Raw genomic sequence first — 25,401 nt, 5'->3', positions numbered from 1 at the left:
TTCGTGCACACTTGGGTTGTTTTCAGATTTTGACCATTGTGAATAGTTCTACAAGGAACATAGGGGCATGAATATCTTTTTTCCATTTTGTTTTGGTCCCTTGGGTTATATTCCAAGAATTGGAGTTGCTGGGTCAAGTGGAAGCTTGATTCCTGGATTTTTTTAGTGATGTGAAAATTGTTTTCCAAAAGCTGGATCTGTTGACATTCTCACTAGCAGTAAATGAGAGTTCCTTTCTGCTGCATTCATGGCAGCACTGCTTATTCTTGTTGTTTTTGGTGTGTACCAATCTCTGGAGTGATAGCACAATAGTAAAGCTTTTGCCTAGCACATGGCCAACTCAGCCGGACCTGGGTTTTATTCCTCCACCCCCTCTCAGAGAGCCCGGGAAGCTACCGAGAGTATCTCACCTTCATGGCAAAGCCTGGAAAGCTATCCATGATGTATTTGATATGCCAAACATAGTAACAACAAGTCTCACAATGGAGACGTTACTGGGCCTGCTCCAGCAAATTGATGAACAATGGGAAGACAGTGCTACAGTACTACCAATCTTGTGTCATGAGATGTTATCTCATTGTTCTTCTGATATGTATCTCCCTGATCATTAGTCATGCTAAGCAGTTTTTTCTAAACATAGGTTTTTGGAACTCATTTTAAAGACTATTTCCCATGATATCCTCTGTCTTGTAGGCATTTTAATCTTATGTTAGTTTCATTTCTTTACTATCTAAGATTATCACTAGATAAAAGCATCTGAAATGCTGTCACTATGTCTTATTATCCAGAAAAAGTCAGTATATTTTTGCATTTAAATGTTTATTAAAGAATAGGGTGAAAGAAATCTGTGTAGATAAAAATGAAATAAATATGCACTCATCCTTTGAAAGATAGACTGTTTTTAAATCACACAACTTATTTGTGTTGATCTGAAAATACTTCATTCAGGTTTACAACAAATGATCAGAAAATCAAATCTGTATCAAATATTATGTTGCTATACTACATGCACTTGTTTCACAAAAGAAAAAATCGTTCCTAACAAATAGAATATGAATACAATTACTGGAAGAAATACACTGTTGCAAAAATGTGCAATAACCAAAAAGAGTATTATTTCTTTATTGACTTAATATACCCCCAAATACTGCTTGGTCTGAAGAGAACAACATTTCCTAGTAGTCTTTTTTAATTCCATGGGCCTCAGTACCTAGTAAAACTGCAAACCACGTTTTACTATGTGTGATGTGGTTCTTTTATGTTCCCTTTACACCTTGTTCTTTCCTGGTGAAAGGAGGAAGACTGGCTAAGGACATCATACCAGGGAAGTCTTTATTTCTGCTGAAAGCAGCACAGATAATTATGATGAGAAGTCAAGCACTCATGTTTCTGACAACATCACTATTTTCTGACATCTGAGTCAATAGCTCAGCAGGCACTTATAGTGCCAGCTTGCCAGGTACGCAATTTTCACTTGATAGGTAATTCAGATATTGGCCTCTTCATTCCTTAGCTGTCTGGATGTGGGAATCTAAGAACAGCTTATAGATCAGACCCTTGAGGGAAAGGAGTCCCACATTCAGACTCCCAATCTTCAACAGACCATTAAGAAAGGAATCCCATTGGGTAAACACAGCAGCTTCCGATGAAGCAATGTGAAGCAGAATGGGAGGGCATTACAGGGTCGGCAAAGTTAATGTGAACTCAGTAAGAAGAACAAGTATTTAGATAACTATGTAGAATTCATTAGAAATGATATTTTCTACTTGAGAGATAAAATAACATTTTAAATGAAATTGAAATTTTTGAATAAATTCTTATTCTCAGTATGTAGGCTTAAATGTGTTTATGAAAGCTTGGGGTTCTACATTTTAGGCAGAAGAAACCTGCTTTATTAATTTTTTTCAATATCTTCTCTTCAACGACTCATTCATACTTCACTATATATTAAGTTTTATTATTCAAATATAAATGTTTTATGGGCTGGAGCAATAGCACAGTGGTAAGGTGTTTGCCTTGCACACAGCCAGCCTGGCTGAGCCGGGTTCGATTCCTCCGCCCCTCTCAGAGAGCCCGGTAAGCTACCGAGAGTATCTCGCCCGCATGGCAAAGTCTGGCAAGCTACCCGTGACGTATTCAATATGCCAAACACAGGAGCAACAAGCCTCAAAATGCAGACATTATTGGGCCCACTCGAGCAAAATCGATGAACAACGGGAGGACAGGACAGGACAGGGCAGTGTTTAAAAAATAAAAACATTTTTAGAAGTCTGAGACTTAAGAAGGGCTAGACATATTTAGTTTTAGCATGGAATCCAAGAATAGAAGGATTGAAGGGCAAATATCTACTAGATTACAGTAGATATTTGTGTGAGTCTTAAATTTATGAAGAGTAACTTACAAGAGTACCCATATTATTAAAGTGTCTTTTTCACCTGGCTTGTCAAATCAGAATTAGTCTCAAGACAGAGCTTGATGCTCATATCTTTTGTTTGTTTGTTTTTGTTTGGGGGCCAAGCCTGGTGATATGCAGGGATTACTCCTGGCTTTGCACTCAGAATGCTCTCAGCCTCAGGACCCGCGTGCCTTTGTTCTTCTGCCCGTACCTTCATGTGTGTGGAGAGTGGTCTCAGCATGGTGGTGGCTGGTTCTGGAGGTCTTCGGCTGCCGGACCCCTGGTCGGGGCTGGGAGGAAAACTCAACCCACTCCCCTCCAAGGGGCCCCAGCAAGGACAGCCAGGCACGGGGGCAGGAGACTCTGCGCTGTTCTATAACAGCTCCCGGAAACGTGCAGCCATCATCTCATTCCTACTTTGGACAAACTGGTAGGCTACCGAATGTAACCTGCCCACACGGCAGAGTCTAGCAAACTCCCCGTAGCATACCCAATATGCCAAATACCAGTAACAATGAAGGGTCTCGTTCTCCTAACTCTGAAAGAGCCTTGAATATTGCACTTTTTTAAAAAGTCTCAGGGCTAGGACGAAGGAGACGTTACTGGGGCCTGCTCGAGGCAATCAACGAATAACAGGATGGTTGTGATTTGTGATTTGTGATTTGCACTCAGGAATTATTCCTGGCAATGCTTCAGGGGACCATAGGAATGCAGGGATTAAACCAGGGTCAGTCATGTGCAAGATAAACACACTACCTGCTGTATAATTGCTCTGGCCCCTGCATCCTGATATTATAATATTGAATGGTCCCTTTGCTTAAAAAATCAAATAAAAAAAAAAGAGAAGTGATGTTATGCTCCTTAGCCACAAACACGTCTAGATGCCTCAGGAACATATACTTTTGAATCATCTAGCAAGTCTCCACACCTGTGCATTTTTTCATTTTCTTCTTGGAAATGACCAGCTCCACATCTGCTTGCAAATTCTCCACCATTAAGTCCTAACTTATTTCCAAACTGGGATCCATTATTTCACCTAGCTTTAGTTGCACTTAAAATAAACAAACAAACAAACAAACAAACAACTATTATCTCCCTATTTCCATCTGCTACCCTTTGGCATGTTTCATTAACATATGGCCCCTACCTTTATTTGTTCCATAAATCTAATTTTTGTAGTTTTTCATAAGAGAAAAGCTCTTGTTCATGTTAAGAGAAAGCTCTTCATTCAAATCTTTTGTGTCTAGTAGGAAGAATGTATTGCAAACTTTTATGGATGTTTTCATTTTGTCTTAATGATTATGTGAGTGAGCAAATTGGAAAATAATGTTCTTAAAGTACTGTTGCTAGGACAATGTTTAATGGTGTAACACAAGAAATATCTCGAGAGATTCTATGCTCCAGATACACTCCCCAACCCCAAGTGGAAGTGCCTCTTTCTGCCAAAAATACCAGAGGAAAAATCATCCTAGGAGCAAAGAAAAGCAGATTATGCTCAGATACAAATGCACAAAGAGGGCTCATACTTAAAATGGAGCAAACCATTCTTATAATAACAAAGCAGACAGACATAAGGTATTTTGCACACTGTAAAGATGAGTATAATTAATGAGATTAATGATCTTGAAAAGGAGACTAAAAACTAGTAATCAGAGCACTAGAAACGAATTTCAATCATGATATAGAGGGTTTGAAGCAATGTAGAAATACGCAGTTCCTAAGATAATGGAAATTTTGGTATCGGTTCTTTTATCCATATAAACTAATTTTCAACCACACTATTTGCCAATAAGACTTTATTTTAGAATTCTACAGTGTATTCGATGATATAAAACTATACATTTATGATGTTTAAAATGATGTTCCAATTCTTTGAACAGTAAAAAATAGAATGTATATATTCTGCACCATTTTCCCTTAATTTTCTTTACAGAAGCAAATATCACTCATCATGGGAAACCTACCTTTTACCTACTTTAAGTGAATAATGAGAAACTGCTTGCCAATTGCACCCCAGGCTATTTTCACCCTCTCATCATCCCAGCACCCTTCCTTCCTGAGGCTGTTATCACTCACTTTGGAAAACACCATTTTATAATCTTGGATTCATTTTTTTCAGCTGTTCTCTTCTTTGGTAGGTGGGAGGTCACTCTGAAGTTATATTTAAAGGATATTTTCTTAAAACACTATGTAGTAGTATAGAGGATCATAGATCAGTTTCGATAGCTCAACATTAGTAAGATAAAAGAACGAAACTCAACAAGAATATGTAGATAAATGATATACTGCTTAAGCATTTTTTTTTTTTGGTGTGTGGTGAAGGGATAAAGTCTGAAAAGTAGAAAAGAAAGTTCACTAATATTTGAGTTTTTATATAATAAATTGTGTTTTTGCCCTGTACAGCTACTTTTAAAAGATAAGAATCTTGGGTTTCAGTTGACTAGACGAGGGAAATTGGGGTCAGTAGGACATCGGAGTCTCAAAACGAATGACTTTCTCAGGTAGAAGCTAAAGTGATAGTCACATTGCTGGGCTAGAGAGATAATAGAGAGGTAGGGTGCTTGCCTTGCACATGGCTGACCCTGGCTTGATCTTTGACACTGAAAATGATCTCTTGAGTACTGCTAAGAGTAAACCCTGAATATTACTGTGTATGGCCCAAAATAAAGCAAAACAAAACAAGAGTGAATTTGCTGGACTGGGTTACTTGGTATCCAATGATAAGCTGTGGCAGATGTACTAATGCAGTCTCTCCAAGATTTTGAGGCAAAATTATATGATTTAAACTTTTTGACTTATTGTCATTAACATTGGAAAAAATTTAAAATATTTAAATACGAAAAATCTGTTTATAAACATTTTTGGAGCTTAAAAACGTAGACTTCTGTCAACATTATATTATAGAGGATATATGTATGTCAGACATAAATATAATCTGAAAGAACACTAATGTGGAAATATCCCTGACATTCTACTTATCTTTGGAATGCAAGCAGGCAAATAAAGGCCAACAAAATATTTGTTTCATTTAAAAAGAAATAAGGATAAACATAGATTTTTAATATTGGATAGACTCCAAATGATTAACTGCTATTGAGAGACATTTTAGAATAGAATCTGGTAGCATAAATCTCCCATAAACTACTAGGCATTTTAAACTGTATGGAGATTTAGATTAGCTCTTTCTTAGTTTTGTTTGTCCTTAAAGTAGTAACAGAGGTAATTTGCTGTTGAATTAAAATAAGCTGTTGGCACTTCTTCACGGATCATAGTACACTTTAATAATAAGGCCTATTATGTTAACAGGGGAGAGTGATTCTACCAGATGACAAACCTGATGCATCCCTTGGTGCCCATTTATAGTGGTTAAATGGGATTTACTGAATTGTTAACAAACTGGTATAATTTGTATAAATGCACTTTATTGCCACTTTTGAGATGCAATATTTCTATGAATTGAATTTCTACTAAGACATTCAAATCCAAATATTATTATTTTGGCAGTAATTAGCCCAAGAATAATTGGGCAAGAGTAAAGTAATGTAGCTTTCGCTGCATGATACAAAAGAGCCTAAAGGTGATTAGAACCATACAGAGAAAGAACATCATGCTTAAAGATATAGCGGATAGTTTTATCAGAGGCATTAAAATAAAGTTAGAAAAAGCATGAGTAGAAATAATTTGTGTGTCTGACAAGGGTTAGACAAGCTGTTGCTTTTAATATTACATCTTCATTCAGAAACCTATCATGTCTGGTCACATTTGAATCTATGTCAAGATAGTGTGTCTATGCAATACATTACATTTCATTGATAAGATTATAATCATACTAATTACATTTTGCTATTAATTAGTCAAATATATTTAAAGTAAGACATTGACATAGTAAAAATTCAAATAATAAAGTATTAAAAACCATACCTTATCCTCATTTTTATATATTATATGTAGTTACATTCCAGTCTCCAAAATTCTTTTTTTTCTCTAACAATCTTGTTCAGTGAAAGACATTATGTAGAATATTTTTCCAGTAACTTATAAAGATGAACAAAGGAAGACTGTCATTGGAAAGAAAGTTCCTACAATACAATTTGGGACCTCTTTCCTTTTAGCCAGTTGAACAAAAGGTGTGTCTTTGTTAGTGACATCCACTTATTATTATTTTTTTTAATCCACTCTTTACTTCTTTGCCTTGCACACAGCTGACCCAGGATCGATTCCTCTACCCCCTCTCTGAGAGCCCAGAAAGCTACTGAGTGTTTTCTGCCCACACGGCAAAGACTGGCAAGATACCCTTGATGTATTCAATATGCCAAAAACAGTAACAACAAGTCTCACAATGGAGATGTTACTGGTGCCCGCTTGAGCAAATCGATGAACAATGGGAGAACAGTGCTATAGTGCTACAGATATAGTTAGATTTAATCATTACTTTTCAGTGAACCAAAATCAGTGAAGTACTCTTATATGTAAATAATTTAATATAATTTGACATTCCAGCCCTAGGGCTGGAGCGATAGCACAGTGGTAGGGCATTTGCCTTGCAAGCAGCCAATATGGCCGATTCCTCCGCCCCTCTCGGAGAGCCCAGCAAGCTACCTAGAATATATATTCAATATGCCAAACACAGTAACAACAAGTCTCACGATGGAGACGCTACTGGGCCTGCTCGAGCAAACGGGAGGACCGAATTTGACATTATTAGTTATTTTCCTGCCTACAAATAATGAAGTATCCCTACTTATTTTTGCTTCATCCATCTTTAATGTATAGTATTATAATTTAATTCTAATGACTATGTTTATTTTGGCTTTTAAACCTGTGTCCCATAGACACTTAAATTTTTATGCAAGTGTAAGAACACTGAAGTTTTTATACTTGAATAACTGAACATCAATTTTATTCTTTTCATTTTACATTGTGAAAATAGAAAATTCATTAAAAATTTAAATATTTTAAAGAATTTATGCAATAATTGCTGAATCTAGCAACATTTCTTCTAATGAATAGAATCACTGATGAACTGTACAAAGTGAAAAAGTGATAGGCAGATGCGAATGGTGCCAAAGAAATTTGACTAGCAAGCTGGAGAGATAGCACAGTGAGTAGGTTGCTTATCTTGCACATAACAGACCTGATTTTATCCCAGCATCATATGGTCCCCTATGTACCACCAGAAAAAATTCCCAAGTTCAGAGTCAAGAGTAAGCTGGACTTCAATGGTTTGGTGCAAAATAAAACAAAAAAATAATAAAAATAAATTACACTAGCACTGTCCTCCCATTGTTCATAGATTTGCTCCAGTGGGCCCAGTAATGTCTCCATTGTGAGACTTGTTGTTACTGTGTTTGGCATATCAAATATGTCACAGGTAGATTATACTAGCAAGCTATATTTTATCCTGCCACTGTAATTAATTCTTCTGTATTTTTAGTATAAAATATAAAAAATGAAATTCAATAAAATCTAATATCAATTTGGTGTTCATTTGCATATGACTACATAACTAGATAGAGTAATTGTACCAGAAGAAAAAAATTAAGCTGTACTATGTGCCTGCCAATCAAGTGGTAATGTTTCAAGATTTTAATGTTATACAGATTTATTTTATCCCTACAATTGTCTAAAGTTAAGCTGATTTGGGATAGTAAAGTTACCATACTCTCACTATAACTAACCTTATCATTTTTCACAAAATCTAACTAGTTTGGAATAAAAACTCCATTTTAATATGCAAAAGAAATACTTTATATGTCCCTGCTCTGGAAGGCACATGCATTTTATAATGAAGGTTTAAAAGATAAAATTGCACATGGAATTTATATGAAGAATCTTACTCTACTGTAGGATAACATTAGTTTGTCCTTTCTGCCTTGGCTCAGGGATCTTATGTTTATTGAGTTACTTCCATCAGAGTGCTTCCATTCCCATGTGTTTACTTATAACTTATTTCTTTGTGCTCTATTGACTTGAAAATATTGTTTTCCTCTTCTCCTTGAGCCCTTTGCATAGTTAAATCAGAGCAATGTCCTTTCTGTATGGGCACAAGAAGACAGTTAATTCTATGCTTTTGTAACATGGGAATTAATTGACTCCAGATAATATTTCCTCCAGGGTATCTGTCCTCTCAACCTAACCTCAGTTGCCCTTACTTCCTAGCATTCCCAAAGCATTGGAAAGCAGGGTGCTGATGAGGGACTGGATGGACCCAGGGAAGCTCTGAGCTATGTGCTACCCTGGCATCGAAATGCACCTGGCCAAAGTGCCAAAACGCTTTAACTATAAGTTAAAGAGCTTGATCATGGACAAATGCTGTCACAATCCAAAGAGCAATAACTAGATCCGGACACTGCTAGGGTTACGAATGATTAATCCAGCCTGAGCACTTAGTTGAGTCTGTGGCTAGATGTTCCCAGGAGAACTTGAACCCTACAAGTTCAATGTATCTCTTACTGTGTTCATATAAAATAACTAATATTAAGAAATAGAGTTAAGATGTTAATTAAGTTATTGGACTATGGAAAACAGAAACATCCTTAGGTAGTATTTTGCCCTTGAGCAGAAGAATGGCTTTGATATGTTTATTTTGCTGCCAAAGGGGCATGGTGTCTACCCCCCATACAGAGAATTAGAGAGAAGAGAGAGAAACCACGGCAGCAAGATGGAGTGCAGAGAGACTAACAAGGAGGACAGAGGGAGAAGAATGTAGGGGAAGAATTCAGGAGCAGGTGAGTGGAGAGAGGAGAGAAGAGGCTGTGGGTGGGAGCATGGAGAGATGAGCAGGAGAGACAGGAGGAGGCAAGAAGGAGGTGCAGGGTGAGACTAGAATGGGGAGCTTAGAGAGAATGGGGCAGGTGTGTGGGGAGAATGGAATAAATGGCAACTGATCATCAATCAGCTTGGCCCTTGTTTCCTCCTTCATTCACCCCTTGACTTGGGTTGCCCCAGGAGGGGGAGCTGCCCAAATCCACTGAAATTGGGTGACAAGAAAGAGAGTCATGGGGGCTTCCCCTAGCCACCCGGAAATTAAACACTCTACCCAAATGTCATGTTTGCAATCTCCATTAATATTCTAAGCCAGAAAATGGAATTTACCGTCAGAAATCTGGAAACAACCCAAGTACCCAAGAACAGATGACTGGTTAAATAAATTTTGGTAAATCTACAAAATGGAATACTACAGATCTCTTAAGTAAAATGAAATTATGAAGCTCATTTAAAAATAGTTTTTATAGGGGCTGGAGCGATAGCACAGGGAGTAGGGCATTTGCTTTGCATGCGGCTGACCAGAGTTCGATTCCCAGCATCCCATATGGTCCCCTGAGCACTGCCAGGAGTGATTCCTGAGAGCATGAGCCAGGAATAACCCCAGGCTCATCGGCAGGTGTGACCCCAAAAAGCAATAAATAAATAAATAAATAGTTTTTTGTAGAAAAAAGTGGGATGTGAAACTAGTATATGAGATAAATGAGATATTAAATCAGGATGTTAGACTTTAGATATGTGTGGGAGCTATGAGAAGAGCCAAAAACATTCAAATGGAGGAATTACTTGAGAAAAAGAGTATTTTACAGAGATGAAGAAAGGAAGTTTTGGAACAAAAGAACTACCAAGTGCAAATCAGAATAAAATTTACATAGGCACCATTAGAGAGAGCATTGCAAAACTTCAGAATAATATTGAATAGAGGGTATAAAAAGGCTTTTATCTTCTTTGCTGTGTATCAGAATTTGTTAAAACTGCCCAAACTTTTCACCAGTTGATGCAGTTAACAATGTTACATGGTGAAGTTTTGGAAGAAAAATGAGCCCTCAATTATTTATTCCTAAATTTATTTACTCACAAATTTCAGAGATCTCTAAGTGACCTGTTTTAAGCTTCCGTAAATATTCCTTGTGATAAAATAAATTCATGGAGGTAACATCTTCCAGGTAGCACTCATCAATCTTGGTATAGGTTGGCTTTTGTATTTTGTAGAGCTGAGTAAGAAGTTTCTCTACTTAGCTGGCAGGGGAGACACCATGAGCACAAAGGTGATTATGCCAGGGCAAGTCTTATCCATTGCATTCTGGATATGAGGTTCCCTGAGATTTCTGGGAATGTGGGTTGTTTGGCTGAATACCTCTACTGTGGTAGTAGGAAACTATATTGGCACTCTCCCCTGGAAAAAAAAATAATAAGTTTCTATGGGACAAGGGACAAAGCTTGCTAACATTTGGCTTAAAAAAAAAAGAACTATAAGAAAAGGGACATAGCTTGCTAAATTTTAAATTTTTTTCATGTTCGTATATAGTAAAATATGTATCTATCTATCTGTTCATATGTATATAGGAATACACAGATGTAAGTGTAGAGTATAACACTGCATTAACTTTTGGAGATTCCTACCCTACTAGGCATCAGTTCAATTTTAGCAATAAAGTATAATTTCTGTCCCACAGTATGCTATCGACTGTGATTTATAAGCTGCAGTTTCCTTTATATTGAGTTCTACAGATAATCATCTCCATTCTTTCTTTCTTATTTCTTGAGCAATGTCTGAATTTTGAGAACACCTGTCTGCCATCTGGTTTGAGTTGAGCTAGTTTCTTAGTTTCTTCGCTGTTCCACACTGATCATTATACGCAACTTTTTTTCCCTTATCTACATTAATGCATCTGCAATTGTCTAGTAGGTTCCAATGGAAAAAAAAAGATTGAAAATTTCATATTTACTTTTTAAATAGAAATAGCTACAGTTAGATCAAATAATTACTTGTAGCCCCACTGGGCAATGTCTTATGAGAACCAGAAAAGCATTTTCCCAGTTTCCCTATAGTAATTAATTAATAGTCAGGACTGTAAAATAAGCAAGATATCTACAAGAAAACAAAGAAATGAAAAGAAAACACACTGTTTTTAATGGTTCATGTACTCTTTGAGAAAGAGGGAAAGATAGAGAAAGCAAGAAAGAGGTGCATGAACATTCTCAAATTTCTTCTTTCTTTGATAGAATGGGGCAGTGCGATAGCAGGAATACGGATCTTTAGTAAATATTTGATCAGTTACCTAAAAATAGTTTCCAACGATAAATTCATATCACATTAACTTTAAAATTTCAAGTTCGTCTTATGAAGAATTTTGACTCTATGACAAAGAGTCAGAATGAAATAGAATATTAATCATGAAGTAAAAATCAAAGCATGATGTTAATTGTATTCATTTGTGCTTAAATATAAATACTAACAAGGTCTTTCATCCAGTCACAAACTATAGAATCACCTCTTTATTTCTAATAACAAAGGAAAGAGTGAGTGAGCACAGACTACAAAACATATAATTTAAAGTGTTGTTATAAATACCTGATATTCTATTTAAAAATATCCATTTTTTATAAAACAAGTGCTATTTAGAACTCTTCTATTACCAAATGCATATTTAACAGTTTTAAAATAAAGTAACCTAAAATAATTTTATTTACATGAATTAAAGGTAAGAATATAAAATATACCTATAAATCAGGTTTTTAACTTTACTATAACTATGCTTTTCAAAGGAGATAATTAAATTACTATGTCTTTGTGAAAGGTCAGTTTGTTGGGATAGCACAGATTAATCTCTTTAGGGCACTTGCTCTTAATAACCATGAATCGTTTCACAAGCTTGAAGGCTTGGCAAGATTCCATCAAGCCTAAAATACTTTGAAAATTAAAGAAATTCACTAATAAACACTCTAATCATTTTTTAAACCACCAATTAACCTGCTTAAGCACCTTTTGTGTTATCATCTACTAGTTAACCTACGGTATGATCAAATATTTGGGAAAATGAGAAGATGATGTCTCTTGAGTTTCTTTGTTCATTCTTGTCTTTGATTTGGTGTTGGTGCTCTAAGCTAAACATATAAGGCAAAAGATATGAACTCTAGATCTGACAGAATAAACTCTACTTTTAGGAATTATTATTGAATACCCGTCCCCTTTTTCTTGATGTTTATTAAAATGTTCCCATGCTGTAACTTTTAATAATAATTATTTATAATACAATTTTTTAGAGTCTTTCTAATATATAATGACACACAAAATCCATGTGTATAAAAAACACATTAAAGTTCCACTGGCCAGGACTCGGGGCTTAGGGGGGAGATCAAACCCTGGTTGGCCTCATGCAAGGCAAGTATCCTACCCACTATACTATCTCTTTAGCTCTATAAAGCTTTGTAAAGCAAAGGCTGGAAAAATACTACAGTGTGAAGGCACTTGCCTTTCACATGGCTGACCTGGGTTGAATCTCCGGCACCCTATATGCTCCCCTGAGTCCACCAGGAGTGATCCCTGAGAAGAGAGTCAGGGGTATGTCAGGTGTGTCCCCAAAACCAAAACCAAAATAAAAACAAATCAAAAGAAAAAAACACACCTTTGTTAACTGTGCATATAAATTGGGTACAATTTATTCTATAACAATTTTATATATATATATATATAAAATTTTATATATATATATCTCAGTTAGGCAGAGTGATAGCACAGTGGGTGTGGCATTTTGCCTTGCCCACGGCCAACCCAGGTTTGATCTCCAACATACCATATGGTCCCCCAATCCCACCAGGAATTAATTCTTGAGTGCAACTTAGAGATAGTAGTAACCCCAGAGCATTGCCAGGCATAACCCAAAAAGACAAAAAAAAAAAAAAAGAAATTATATGTTAATGAAGTTTATTAAAAACCAAATAAAAAATAACACATTTAAGTTCTCTATTAAGAAATTGGTGTCAAGGCCTACTAGTGAGGAAGAAAACAGCTAATTTGGTGCAGAATACTCCAAGATGAGTATTTACATTCATAGGACTATCATAGGACTATTTCACCAATGTAGCCTAAGAGATTAAAAAAAATAGTGAAATATGATGTTATCCAGAGAATTATTGCTAGACATGATTAAAATATTTGCTTTATTTTTTAAAGTTGTGAGCTGAAATTTTGCCTAATTCTATAAGCACTCTCTTATCAACAAAAGAATATCTTATTCCCACTGGGAAAATATTTTTCATATGGCTATAGTTAATACATATTTGATTTGTTTTCAAAAGTTTATTTAATGAAACAGGAATCTCTAGTGCTTAAACTAAATGCACTCATAAAACAAATACCTATTTCTGAATTGCCTTTTAGCATCATGGGCCTCCTAGTAATATTCTTTAACTTTTCTATAGGGATTGAAATAAAGCATCATGGGCCCCCTAGTAATATTCTTTAACTTTTCTAGAGGGATTGAAGATTTTCCTTGACTTGATATTCTAAGAAAGGAGTTTTACCCCTGTTCTAATACCTTCAATATGTGTTTAGCAATGAAAAATTATGATTCCTTAGGAAAATATCCTTAACCTCTTGGAATGACTTTGGAAGATGCAAAAATAGGGACTTTTCTAAGAGAAAAAACAGTATTATTTTTATGAGTCTTAATAAGAATAATAACTACAATAAAAGTATACTTGAGATCCAGAGAGAAACTATAGGGTTACAGTGCTTGTCTTGCATGCAGCTGACCCATGTTTGATCCCTGTCATCACGTTTTCCTAAATATTGTGATCCCTGACTACCACTGGGTATGATCCCCGAGTACCCCTAGGTATGGCCTCAGTGCCATATATATATGAAATAATTTTGTAGACTAATTTTGATTTAATTTTATTTCTCTATAAGCATTACCATTGGGTTCAAATTTTCCAAAATAAGACAGCCACTATAATTTAAATGATTGCACCAACTTGAACATATTTACTGTTCAGAAAGATATAGTCTACTAGAATATGTATTCCAAACCACAGAGAATCCAAGAGGAAACACTACAGACTAGCATTCTTTGTATCTGCAATAAGCCATCATCATATACTAATACTAACATTGGATTTTAAGAAAACATTAAAATAATATTATTTTTATCAGTTGTTGACAAATGGACTATTTTAAGTTGAAAGCTATTTCTTAAAATAATTTTTCTTGGTCACTTGCCAACTTTTGAAAAAATACCCTAAATAATTGTGAGAGCAATTTCAGCATAACTAGATGAAGTTTATGGGCAGATGTAGCTTTAAATAAATTGCTAAATTATTTTCTTATGAATTGACTAGAAATCTAAATGCTACTGGTGACTAATTTCATCATGTTCTCTTATTATGCATCATTATTAGTTATTACATTGAGTTGGAAAATTAGAAAAAATACATAATACATTTTACATTTAGCAACACCTCTTAAAATTTAATTTTGCATCAAATGTAGTATTTTACAATAAAATTTTCTCTGCTTCCACTTAGCTTAAAAATCAAGTGAAAACTCATTTGTGTGTGTATGTGTGTGGTATATATAATGCAAATCAAGTATTGCATGTATATTGTTGAAATACAAAAGGATTCATATTTCTGAGAAGGTTTGTAAAATTTGTAATCACCTACATAAATGTTTCACCTAATAATTTTAGAGAATCATTGGATTTTGTTTATAACTTATTTAATGACCTAAACAATTCATTCTAGCTCATTCATTTCTAATAAATCAGTCAAAAGTTACTATACCTCAAGGCTGTTTGGATCCAAAATTAATTTTTATTCATCTTCTCTGCTAGGTTATTTAATGCTAATTCATTTCAATCTTTCTGCTCTGTTTTAGATCATTTTGTTTATAGTTAATAAATTAATCAGTTTAAAACAATTTACTTTAAAACATGTTTCATGTGATGATAAAATCTACAAAAATCAAATTTTCACTGTTAGATACAAAATTCTGTTATTTCTTTTGAGGTAATCAGTCTACCTGTAATTATACTGCCTAAAAAGACTTAAAAGAGCCTCAGTTCTGCATTCCTTAAAGCAATTCACCTCAAACTATAAAACTAAGAAATTAATGGCTCTGTCTACTGTGACTGTTTCTGGCAAATTGCTTGAATAAGATAAAGTTTTGTTGAAAGCACATTCTTTTCTCCTTGTCCTTAGTTTGCAATCTGTCTTGAAGCTTGATGATCTTCCTCCGACTTATTACTTTGTTCAAACTTTTCTCTGTGTACTAATCACTCCTCATGATATGTACTACAGAGATTGCATGTGTTATCTGTTGTGCATGTGAGCTCCTGTTTATATTGTTCAATAAATAAATAAATAATAACATTTTAAGGCTTACATAAAGAAATAAAGAAGATAGATTTTAGTGGAAATAAAAACAGTATTTCTCCCTATGACTTTTATGATTTCATACACAAAGAATTTGTTTTTTGTTTTTCTACCTTAGAAGAATCACATAAACAACTGTCAGCGTTGGATAAATTTCAACCACCCTTTCCATATAGCACTTCTGAGATATTGAATCAAAAGAATTTAATAGTTTATCTTTTATCACTCTCTGCTGGTTTAGAACATTACTGCTGTAACTCAAATCTTTCTCTTCAGAAATTAAAGATGTCTCCCATATTTCTTTCCTCTAAAACCTATGACTGCCCTTGATGACTGTTTAGGTATACTTTGATGATTTCATTGACTAGCTTCTTTCCTCATATTATTTTGTTTTTCTACTTTAATATTTTTATTGAACATTTTATTAATCTATATGGCATCATTTTGCGGCACAGTGGGTAAGGTAAGCCTTGCACACGGCTGACCCAGTCGAACCCGGTTCAATTCCTCCACCCCTCTCAGAGAGCCTGGCAAACTACTGAGAGTATCTCACCCACATGGCAAAGCCTGGCAAGCTACTCGTGATGTATTTTATATGCCAAACACAGTAACAACAAAGTCTCACAATGGAGACTTTACTGAGCCCGCTCGAGAAAATCGATGAACAACGGGAGGACAGTGTCAGTGACAGAATATTCCTTGACCTTCTTGACTGCAGTGTTGATAAATTAAATAGTTGTCAACTGGAAAATCTGAATCTCAATCCTTGTCTACAATTGGAACTTAAATTATTTTTCAGCTATGTACAACTTTTAATCCTCCCCACTTTCCACTTTCACATCTGCTGTTAGACATTTTGCCTCTGCTCTCAAGGTGACTTCGATCCTTCAGCACCTGCTCATTTTCCTGGTCTTTTTCTTTCTTCACTTACAGGGGCCTAGTACCAGCCTTGAAACTAGAGACCTCCTATAAATGTTTGTGAAACTCTACTGAACCCACTAACCTCTCTGGTTTGACTGGATACTGTATTCTGCTATTTCAATGTCCTTTGGAATGAACCTTTAACTCACTCATTTACTTTGTCTCTACTGCATTCCTAAATACTTTATCACATATACTGGTGATTTCTTTACTCAATTGCTCTTCCATTTTGCTTAAAATGATATATCAACATGCATATCATGACGGAATAGATGTAATAATTACTATACCTATATTCAGAGTCCTAGTTACAGATCAGCAGTTTTATTTACTGTTTGTGCGTATTTCATTTTTTTATAGTAGTTGCTATTTCAATCACTTTTAGTATTTTAAATGTCTGTTCTTGAATAAGATAAGACATTAAGAGGAGTAGAAGGGATCAGGAAATTCCTTTTCTTTTTCCTTTGGAAAAAAATCTCACCTGTTTTCCTGTATTAATACTTCACTGCTTCATTGTTTTTATTCTTTTCATCTGACTTCTACAAAGAGCATGTTTTGCCAATATGCCCCCTGTATTTCCAGTATTATTTGCATTAATGTATCATGATTTTTGCAAGATTACTCAGATCTCCTCTCTCAAAAACAAAATAAATACAACATTCTTTTCATTTTTCTGAAGAAAATAACTTCGCACTTCTATGATTGAATAATTATAAATTATTAGTCCCTGGACTCCTTAACTACCTACTCTTGCCCTTTGTGGTAACTGCTTTTAGGAAGTCTATCTGTGAACTTTTCATCAAAATTAAGGTTTTAAGCCATATTTTTCTCTTTGAACTTCCAGGACAATTGATAGTCCTACCTCCCATTTCAAAGGATTATCTTTGATTCGTCTTGCTCTTCTTTTCAAAAGGCATAATGACTAGTCATAGCAGTTACATTCACCACATCCAAATACTTGCTGCCCCCAATACAGATTTTCTTTCAGTGAGAATTTCAGATGCAAGAAGAAATCAATTTAAGATTTAAAACAAATTATATTCCATTTGCCTATAATTAATGTCTCTCTCACACACTCAAATACATACAAAGGAGAAAATAAGCAAATCATGGATTATATTTGACCATAATAAAATAGTAAAACTTTGACAAAATATTTGTCTAACTAGTGAAGTTGCATATTATAGTTTGTTATTTTATACAATAGTCTTTTATTTTCCTGCTTTCTATATCTATTTCATTTCTGTATTGTAAAAAACTATACATGCTGAAGGTTGTGTGTTCACAGGCTCTCCAGGCAGCTCTATCTCACATCCCACATTCGGTGCTTTAGAGCTGCTGTGTGTGGACTGCATCTGGACAGCTGTTGGCCAAGGGCAGGCGAAGGAAGGAATAAGGGCCAAGCTGGTTGATTGATCAGATGCAGTTAACGAGGGCCAAGCTGGTTGATTGATCAGATGCCATTTATTCCATTCTCATCCCCATTCAACTCCTCTCTCTCTCTCTCTCTCTCTCTCTCTCTCTCTCTCCCCTTCTCTCCTGGGCCCCAATCTGGAACCCCTCTTTCCTGGCTCTGGCTCTGGATCTTGATTCCCCAACCCACTCTTACAGTCGAGTTAAATCCCCCAAACCATGAGGGGCTGGGCTTACACAGAGGTGTGGTCACAATCAATAGGGTTAAAGTTCTTTGCCTCAGGGGATACTGCTTCTAGGACAGATTTCAGCAGGATGACCCACCCAAGGGCTGAATCCCATGGGTGTGTTTCCCCTCTCCTTGTCCAACAAACATATAAGCATTCCTAATAATCGAGCAAATATTAATCATTTTGTATGGACACAGTAACATATGCATTAAGCTTATAGAATTGCTTTCCTGGGGTCGTCCCGATCTCAAACTACAGTGCTCAAGCCAGATTAGTCTTTCCTATATCTAGCAGGGTCCTAGTCTCATCATTACTTTTGGATCATGACAGTATTTTTCCAGGATCAAGCTCTTAATTTATAGTTAAGAATTGACGCACTTTGGCATGGCCCATCTTGATGCCAGGGTAGCACATAGCTTACCGCTTGTCCTGGTTCCATCCAGTCCCTCATTGGGACTCTGCTTTTGGGGGTGCTAGGAAGTGAGGGCAACTGAGGCTTAAGTTGAGGAAGCAGATGCCTGGGAATGAATAATATTCAAAGCCAATTAAATCCCATACAAATATGTTATCAATCAATCAATTAATTGTCTTCTTGTGTCTATACAAAAGGACATTGCTTTAAAGTAAAGGTCAAGGTAAAGGCCCTCCCGTTGATCGTCGATTTGCTCGAGCGGGCCCAGTAACGTCTCCATTGCAGACTTTGTTGTTACTGTGTCTGGCATATCGAATACTCTCGGTAGCTTGCCGGGCTCTCCGAGAGGGGCAGAGGAATCGAACTCGGGTCGGCCATGTTGGCCGCTTGTAAGGCGAACACCCTACCCGCTGTGCGTTAAAGTAAACTATTCAAAAGACATATGGAGAGAAGAAAGGCAATATTAACATACAATACAAGTTCAGTGTCCTAGAAAGATCTGACCTTAGAAATTAACAGAAACTGGTTAGGGAAATAAGCTGATTAACTGTTTGGGGAAGAGAGCATTTTGGTTACAGATAAATAAAAGAATGGGAGTGACTTGGGAGCACTTTGATGGTTGTGACCTGATAAACCTAAGTCCTTGTGGGAAGGGAGAAAAGAAAAAGCAATGTTATCCTACATCTCCCTCTTTCTTTTTTACAAAAACACAAAATTTTAAACAGAGGAACAATTCCAAATCACAATACAGTCTTAGTTGTACTAAGATTTCAGTCCAACCCTGGACCCAGAGCTGTGCTTGTAATAAAGGTAAAGGTAAAGGCCCTCCCGTTGTTCGTCGATTTGCTCAAGTGGGCCCAGTAACATCTCCATTGGAGACTTTGTTGTTACTGTGTTCGGCATATCGAATATGTCACGGGGAGCTTGCCAGGCTCTGCCATGCAGGCAAGATACTCTCGGTAGCTTGCCGGGCTCTCCAAGAGGGGCAAAGGAATTGAACTCGGGTTGGCCATGTTGGCTGATTGTAAGGCAAATGCCCTACCGCTGTGCTATCGCTCCAGCCCCGTGCTTGTAATAAAGCATCCAATTTTCCTGCTTTGTACAGGGGTGATAACAGTCACGGATGATGAGAGTGTTTTAGTCCTGTTCTGAACAAATGAAGTGTCTGAATCAAAACTGAAGAGTTGTTCTTGTAGCAGCATCAGTAGTGGTTGCAACAATGAATCCCAAGGGAGTAGCTATTAGGAGTCCAATAAATTTCAGGAAGCTCTGGATCAGTCGGGGAGCACTGGAACAAGAGCATCACAACTTCTGGCAGGAGTACTTCAGCAGGGAAATGCACTCATTCTCTGGTCAGGTTCATTGGCAATCATATATGTGCAACCTAGCTCATATTTGATAAAAACACTTTTTTAAATTTATCAGAGGCTTTGACTATCAGGGCCTCTCCATGCCTGTGAGTAGAGAAATATAGAGGAAAGCTCCAATACAAATGGATATCCTAGAAAAAAATGAAAAGGTGTTCCTCTCAAGTCATTCCTTTCTCCTTCAGGAACCTGTGAATTCCAAGGAAAGAGTAAGAGTAAAAAATTGTTAATTCAAAATATGGAGGCCTGGCATTGTTCAATCCACAACCTGTAAAAAGAGAGGTATAAGGAAATGCCTTAATGTGAACTCATGATATGTTAAAGAAGCCAGAGGCCTTGCTGCAGGTCCTCTGACGCTGGCTCCTCTTCTTTCCCGTGTGACTTCCAGCTGAAATTAGTTTGGTGATGACTTGGGTCTGGAATTTGAAAGGTTATGAGACTCCAACAGTCTGAGATCCAAATCAGGTGGATGAATTCTACTCCTGATGAGATGTAACGGGACCCAAAGTTTCTCAGTGGGGTTATCATCTGTTGAAACAAAAGCATAGCCTTTTCCTCGAATGAGTTTTCCTGCTACTCATTCTTTGTCAACTTTAATCCAAATCGGAGAATCAATAGTTTCCTGAGTTTGTGCACCTTTCTGAAAATGCTTCTCAGCTCTGTATAGGGCTCTCCTTGAGGTAAATTTAAGAAGTTTAAAGTAAACAATGTCAAGGACAAGAAATCACGCAGAGGCATTACCTCCTTTTTTGTATTTTAATAACTGTGTTTTGAGGATTCTATGGGCACGCTCAACTATGTCTTGACTCTGTGGGTTATATGGGATTTCAGTAATGTGTTTAATTTGCCATTCATCACAGAAATCTTGAAAAGCTTTACTAGTATAGACTGGGCCGTTATCAGTTTTAATAGCATAGGGAACGTCCATAACAGAAAATCATTGTAGTAGGAAGGAGCAGACTGCTTTAGTTCTCTCAGAAGACATGGGAACAGCCCATAGGAAGTGAGAATAAGTATCTATAGCTACATGGAGAAAAGGTTTTTTGGGGATGCACGTGATATGAGTTATATCCATTTGCCATAATTCATTGGTCTATTGGCCTTGGAGATTAGCCCCAGCCACATGGGTGGTACAGGGTAAAGGAGCACAAATGGAGCAAGCATGGACAATATGCGTGTCTTCCCGCATTGGGATACGATGGTGAACATGAAGATGGCAGGCGTTTGTGTGTAAGACTTGGTGCTCCTCTTCAGCAGAGGTAAAAATTGGCGCCACCAAGAGATCAGAGGCTTCATTTCCCCAAGTCATAGGTCCAGGAAGACCAGAATGAGATCTGACATTAGTAATAAAAAACAGGTTCAGAGCGCTTTTGTAAAAGTGCTTGTAGCTGCTGAAGCAATTATTGGACTATAGGATTGGGGACATTTAGAGAAGCAGTCACAATACCAGGGAAGAGACCAACCACATAAGCTGAGTCCAAGACTATATTAGCAGGCCCTGGCACATGGGAAAGTAAATAAACCAAAGTGGCAAGTTCCACTTGCTGGGCAGAGGTATACTTAGTGTTTAAAGAGGTATAGTTAGTGTTGTTGTGGTGAAAGAGGGTCCAGAAATTCTGCCATTCCCTGAGATAGAGCCGACAATATAGAATACCAGAGCGTCAGAAATAGGTGAGGAGAGAATATGGAGAAAATGACAAATGGAGTTCTTTTGAAAAAATCGGGCTGGAGCGATAGCACAGCGGTAGGGACTTTGCCTTACACGCAGCCAACATGGCCAACCCGAGTTCGATTCCTCTGCCCCTCTCGGAGACCCCGGCAAGCTACCGAGAGTATCTCGCCCGCACGGCAGAGCCTGGCAAGCCACCCGTGATGTATTCGATATGCCAAACACAATAACAACAAAGTCTCCAATGGAGATGTTACTGGGCCCGCTCGAGCAAATCGATGAACAACGGGAGGGCCTTTTACCTTTACTTTACCAAGTTTTACCTGCTGTTTAGTGGGAGGAAAGTTCTCCCAAAAAATCAGCTAAAATTCTTTGCAAAGCATCACTGAGGGGCAGGATGGAGGCAATTTCTTACACAGGGAAAGGGAGAACAATGATATGAGGATCAAATCCCAGCATGGCATGGGCTCTCAATGGCTCTTAATTATAAGTTTAGCCATTAACTCAAGATAAGACACCAGAGTGGGAGACTCTTAGTTGTGCAAATGGAGCCATTATATGGAGACTAAAAGCAGTGTGAGCACAGCAATGGGCAACTGGGGTGGGGGGGAGGATATCAAAAAGCAGGTGCCACAATTTTTCTCCCAGAACAAACTGAGAAAGATAGGATTTCTGGAGTCGGTCTAGAAAAAATTCGGATTTTTTTCTGAGCTTCAGGGGTTAACTTCCTGGGACTGTTCAGGGCCGAGTCCCCTTCAAGGGTCAGAAATAGATTATGGAGGTCTGAGTTGGGAATGCCTAGAGAGGGGTGAACTCAGTTAATGTTTCCTAACAGTTTTTGAAAGTCATTAAGGGTTTTAAGTTTATCATGGCGAATAGAAATTTTTTGAGGTCGTACAGTAGTATACTCAATAACATAGCCTATATATTCATATGGAGACAGCACCTGAATTTTTTCTGTGGCTATTTGTTACCCAGCTGCGGGTAGATGAGTTATAACATCCTCATATAATCTTTGAAGCTCTCCATCATGAGAACATGCAAGCAAGATATCATCCATATAATGAATAACATAAGCCTGAGGAAACTTGACATGAGACAGGTTCAAGATCAAGTCAACAAAATACTGACACATGGTAGGGGAATTGGCATTTCCTGAGGTAGAACAGTCCATTGATATCTGTGCATAGGTGTGCAATTATTAAGAGAGGGGACAGAGAACGCAAAATGCTTATGATCATCTGGGTGTATGGGAATGTTGTAAAAGCAATCTTTTAAATCAATGACAACCAGTGGCCAATCCTTAGAAATGGCACCAGGGGAAGGAAAGCCAGGCTGAAGAGCTCCCACAGGAACAATGGTGGAGTTACCATTCCGTAGATCAATCAACAAATGCCACTTGACTGACTTCTTTTGGATAACAGAGACAAGGGAATTCCATTCTGAAAATGAAGTTTCAATATGTCCCAACTTCAGTTGTTCTTCTACCAAGGATTCTAACACCCTTAGTTTTTCATTATTAAGGGGCCACTGGGAGGACCACATAGGATCGTGGAATTTCCACTGAATACAGAGGGACGTGAAGACACAGCAGCTCCAATTAAAAGAGGGGAGACCTCAGAATCAAAGTTCACAGAGGGAAGTGGAATGGGAATCTTAATCTCCGCTCACCATTGTTCAAGTAAATCTCATCCCCATAAGGTCAGAGGTACAGGTCCTATGTAGGGCTGGAAAGTGTCTGTAATTCCCTCTGGGCCAATATACCTTAACCATCTGCCACTCTGCCAGACAGAGTAGGAAGGCATCATGCCTACTCCATGAAAACCATAGGGTATTGCCTTCACGGCCCAGTTACAGGGCCAATATTGGGTGGAAATGATAGAGGCGTCGGCTCCCATGTCAATCATTCCCTTACATTTCTTTCTGTTAGGGCGCAGATTGAAATCTCCCTTTAACGACAAAAAGACTCCAGAGACTGCAAACAGCAAGCAGGATTTATTGTAAGACTGGCTAGCCAGGGTCAAGCCACTTATGCGGACATGCAGGTCCAGCAGGTTGGGCAAGACCCCGAGTTTCTCCAAAGGAGCTCTTATATAGGCCTTCACGTGCCATTACAGCAGAGCCCGCACATTTCATAGCCAATAAACTTGTAACAACAGATACTTTCCTAACCAATCCAATTAAGGGAACATCACTCCTTAGCTTACAGTTTAAAGATCAGCATTTGCGTCAGTGCTTAGGAACATCCTGGTTTTTAGGGCAGTCCTGGGTCTTGTAATATGGGTCTTGTGAGGACATCTGGTTATCTGGCCTGACCCTCACCCTTCTCGTGACTTGCAACTTGGGGCACCTGTATCTGAATTCCTTGCTCAGGGGCAGAAAAACAAGTTATTTTGCAATGCAAGTTCCTGTAAAGAGGATCTGAAAAAGCTATCTAGACCTGTTCCTCACACTTTCCATGAATCTCAAGAGTTAGAAGTGGGCGGTTGTCTTCCTTCAGATGGGCAACATAAGCAATAATAGGATCAGTGCCGTCAAAACCTCCCTCACTAGGGGGAGTGGATAGATCTGGCATGATAAAAGGAATTAAGAGAAGCTGAGGGATGTGCTATCCCTTATTAAATGTCCAAACAGTAGGCACCATGATAACGATTGTTATTTCACCAGTATAATCAGAATCAATGACCACAGTCTGAACAGTAATTCCCTTAATAGTGGAGCTGCTTTTTCCTAGTGCCTTGTGGAATTGGCCCCTTTACACCAGAATTTAATTTTTAGGGACACTGGGCAGTGGTTATAGTAATTGTATTAGGGCAAGAGATATCCAAGGCTGCGCTTCCCGCCATCACTGGCTGCAGCGAGTCTACTGATTGGAGCTCTGAGACTCCACCTTGGGGAGAGGGCCTGCAACTGGGAACATCCCCGGATTTTGCTGGGCCTTGGACGGGCCCCCCTGCAGGTTTCTCAAATTGGGGTCAACACCTGCATCAAAATTGAAGCGACAATCTCTGGCCCAATGATTTTCCCTCTTACACCTGGGACAGGGCTCGAGAGGTGCAAGTCTGACTCCACAGTCTCTGGCCCAGTGGTTTTCCCTCTTACACCTGGAACAAGGCCAGTAGGTGCCCTCACAGGAGAACATTTGGGAGGTGCCCTGAAGTCCTTACAAAAGTGGCCTGGTTTTCCACAGTTAAAACATCTTTTCTGAGCTGGTCTCTGTACAGTATAGGCCTCAAAAGCCTTCATCTACACCTTATGTTTAACAGAACCAACATTCCTGCATGCATTCAAATACCCCATTATATCTTAACAACAAAGTCTCCAATGGAGACGTTACTGGGCCCACTCGAGCAAATCCATGATCAATGGGAGGGCCTTTACTTTACTTTACTTTTACTCTTTGACAGGGCACAGAATGACCTGGCATCCCTCATTAGCATTTTCAAAGGCCAATTGTTTACTCAACTGCACCTGGTTTTCCTTACCCTTAAATTACATTGCAATGGCTTCCATCAACCTTCCTAAGAAATCTGCATAAGGTTCTGAGGACCTCTGGAGAGTCTTTGAAAAATTTCCTTTAAATTCTGTATCTGCTTCAATCCTCTCTCATGGAAGCAGGGCTGCAGTCACAGATATGAGCAAAAACAGCACGAGGCAAAGTGACTTGCCTTTTTGGGTCACACCACTTCCCTTCACCTATTGACATCCCATAAATCAATTTATTTTTAAAATTTTTTTAGCAGTTTATTTATTTATTTATTTATTTTGCTTTTTTTGGGTCACACCCAGCAATGCTCAGGGGTTACTCCTGGTTCTGCACTAAGGAATTACTCCTTGTGGTGTTTGGGGGA

General features: G+C 37.7%; 1 pseudogene; it reads right to left on the bottom strand.

Moving 5' to 3' along the window:
- LOC130043174 (serine/threonine-protein kinase A-Raf-like) overlaps positions 1-24,796 on the bottom strand; it is a 59,966-nt pseudogene extending 35,170 nt beyond the window's left edge.
- Between the last annotated feature and the right edge of the window lie 605 nt (positions 24,797-25,401).

This window comes from Sorex fumeus, unplaced genomic scaffold (genome assembly GCF_029834395.1).
Source record: "Sorex fumeus unplaced genomic scaffold, SorFum_2.1 ptg000115l, whole genome shotgun sequence".
Lineage (NCBI taxonomy): Eukaryota > Metazoa > Chordata > Mammalia > Eulipotyphla > Soricidae > Sorex > Sorex fumeus.
The sequence above is the reverse complement of the archived record's forward strand: the minus strand, read 5'-3'. Positions and strand labels throughout refer to the sequence as shown.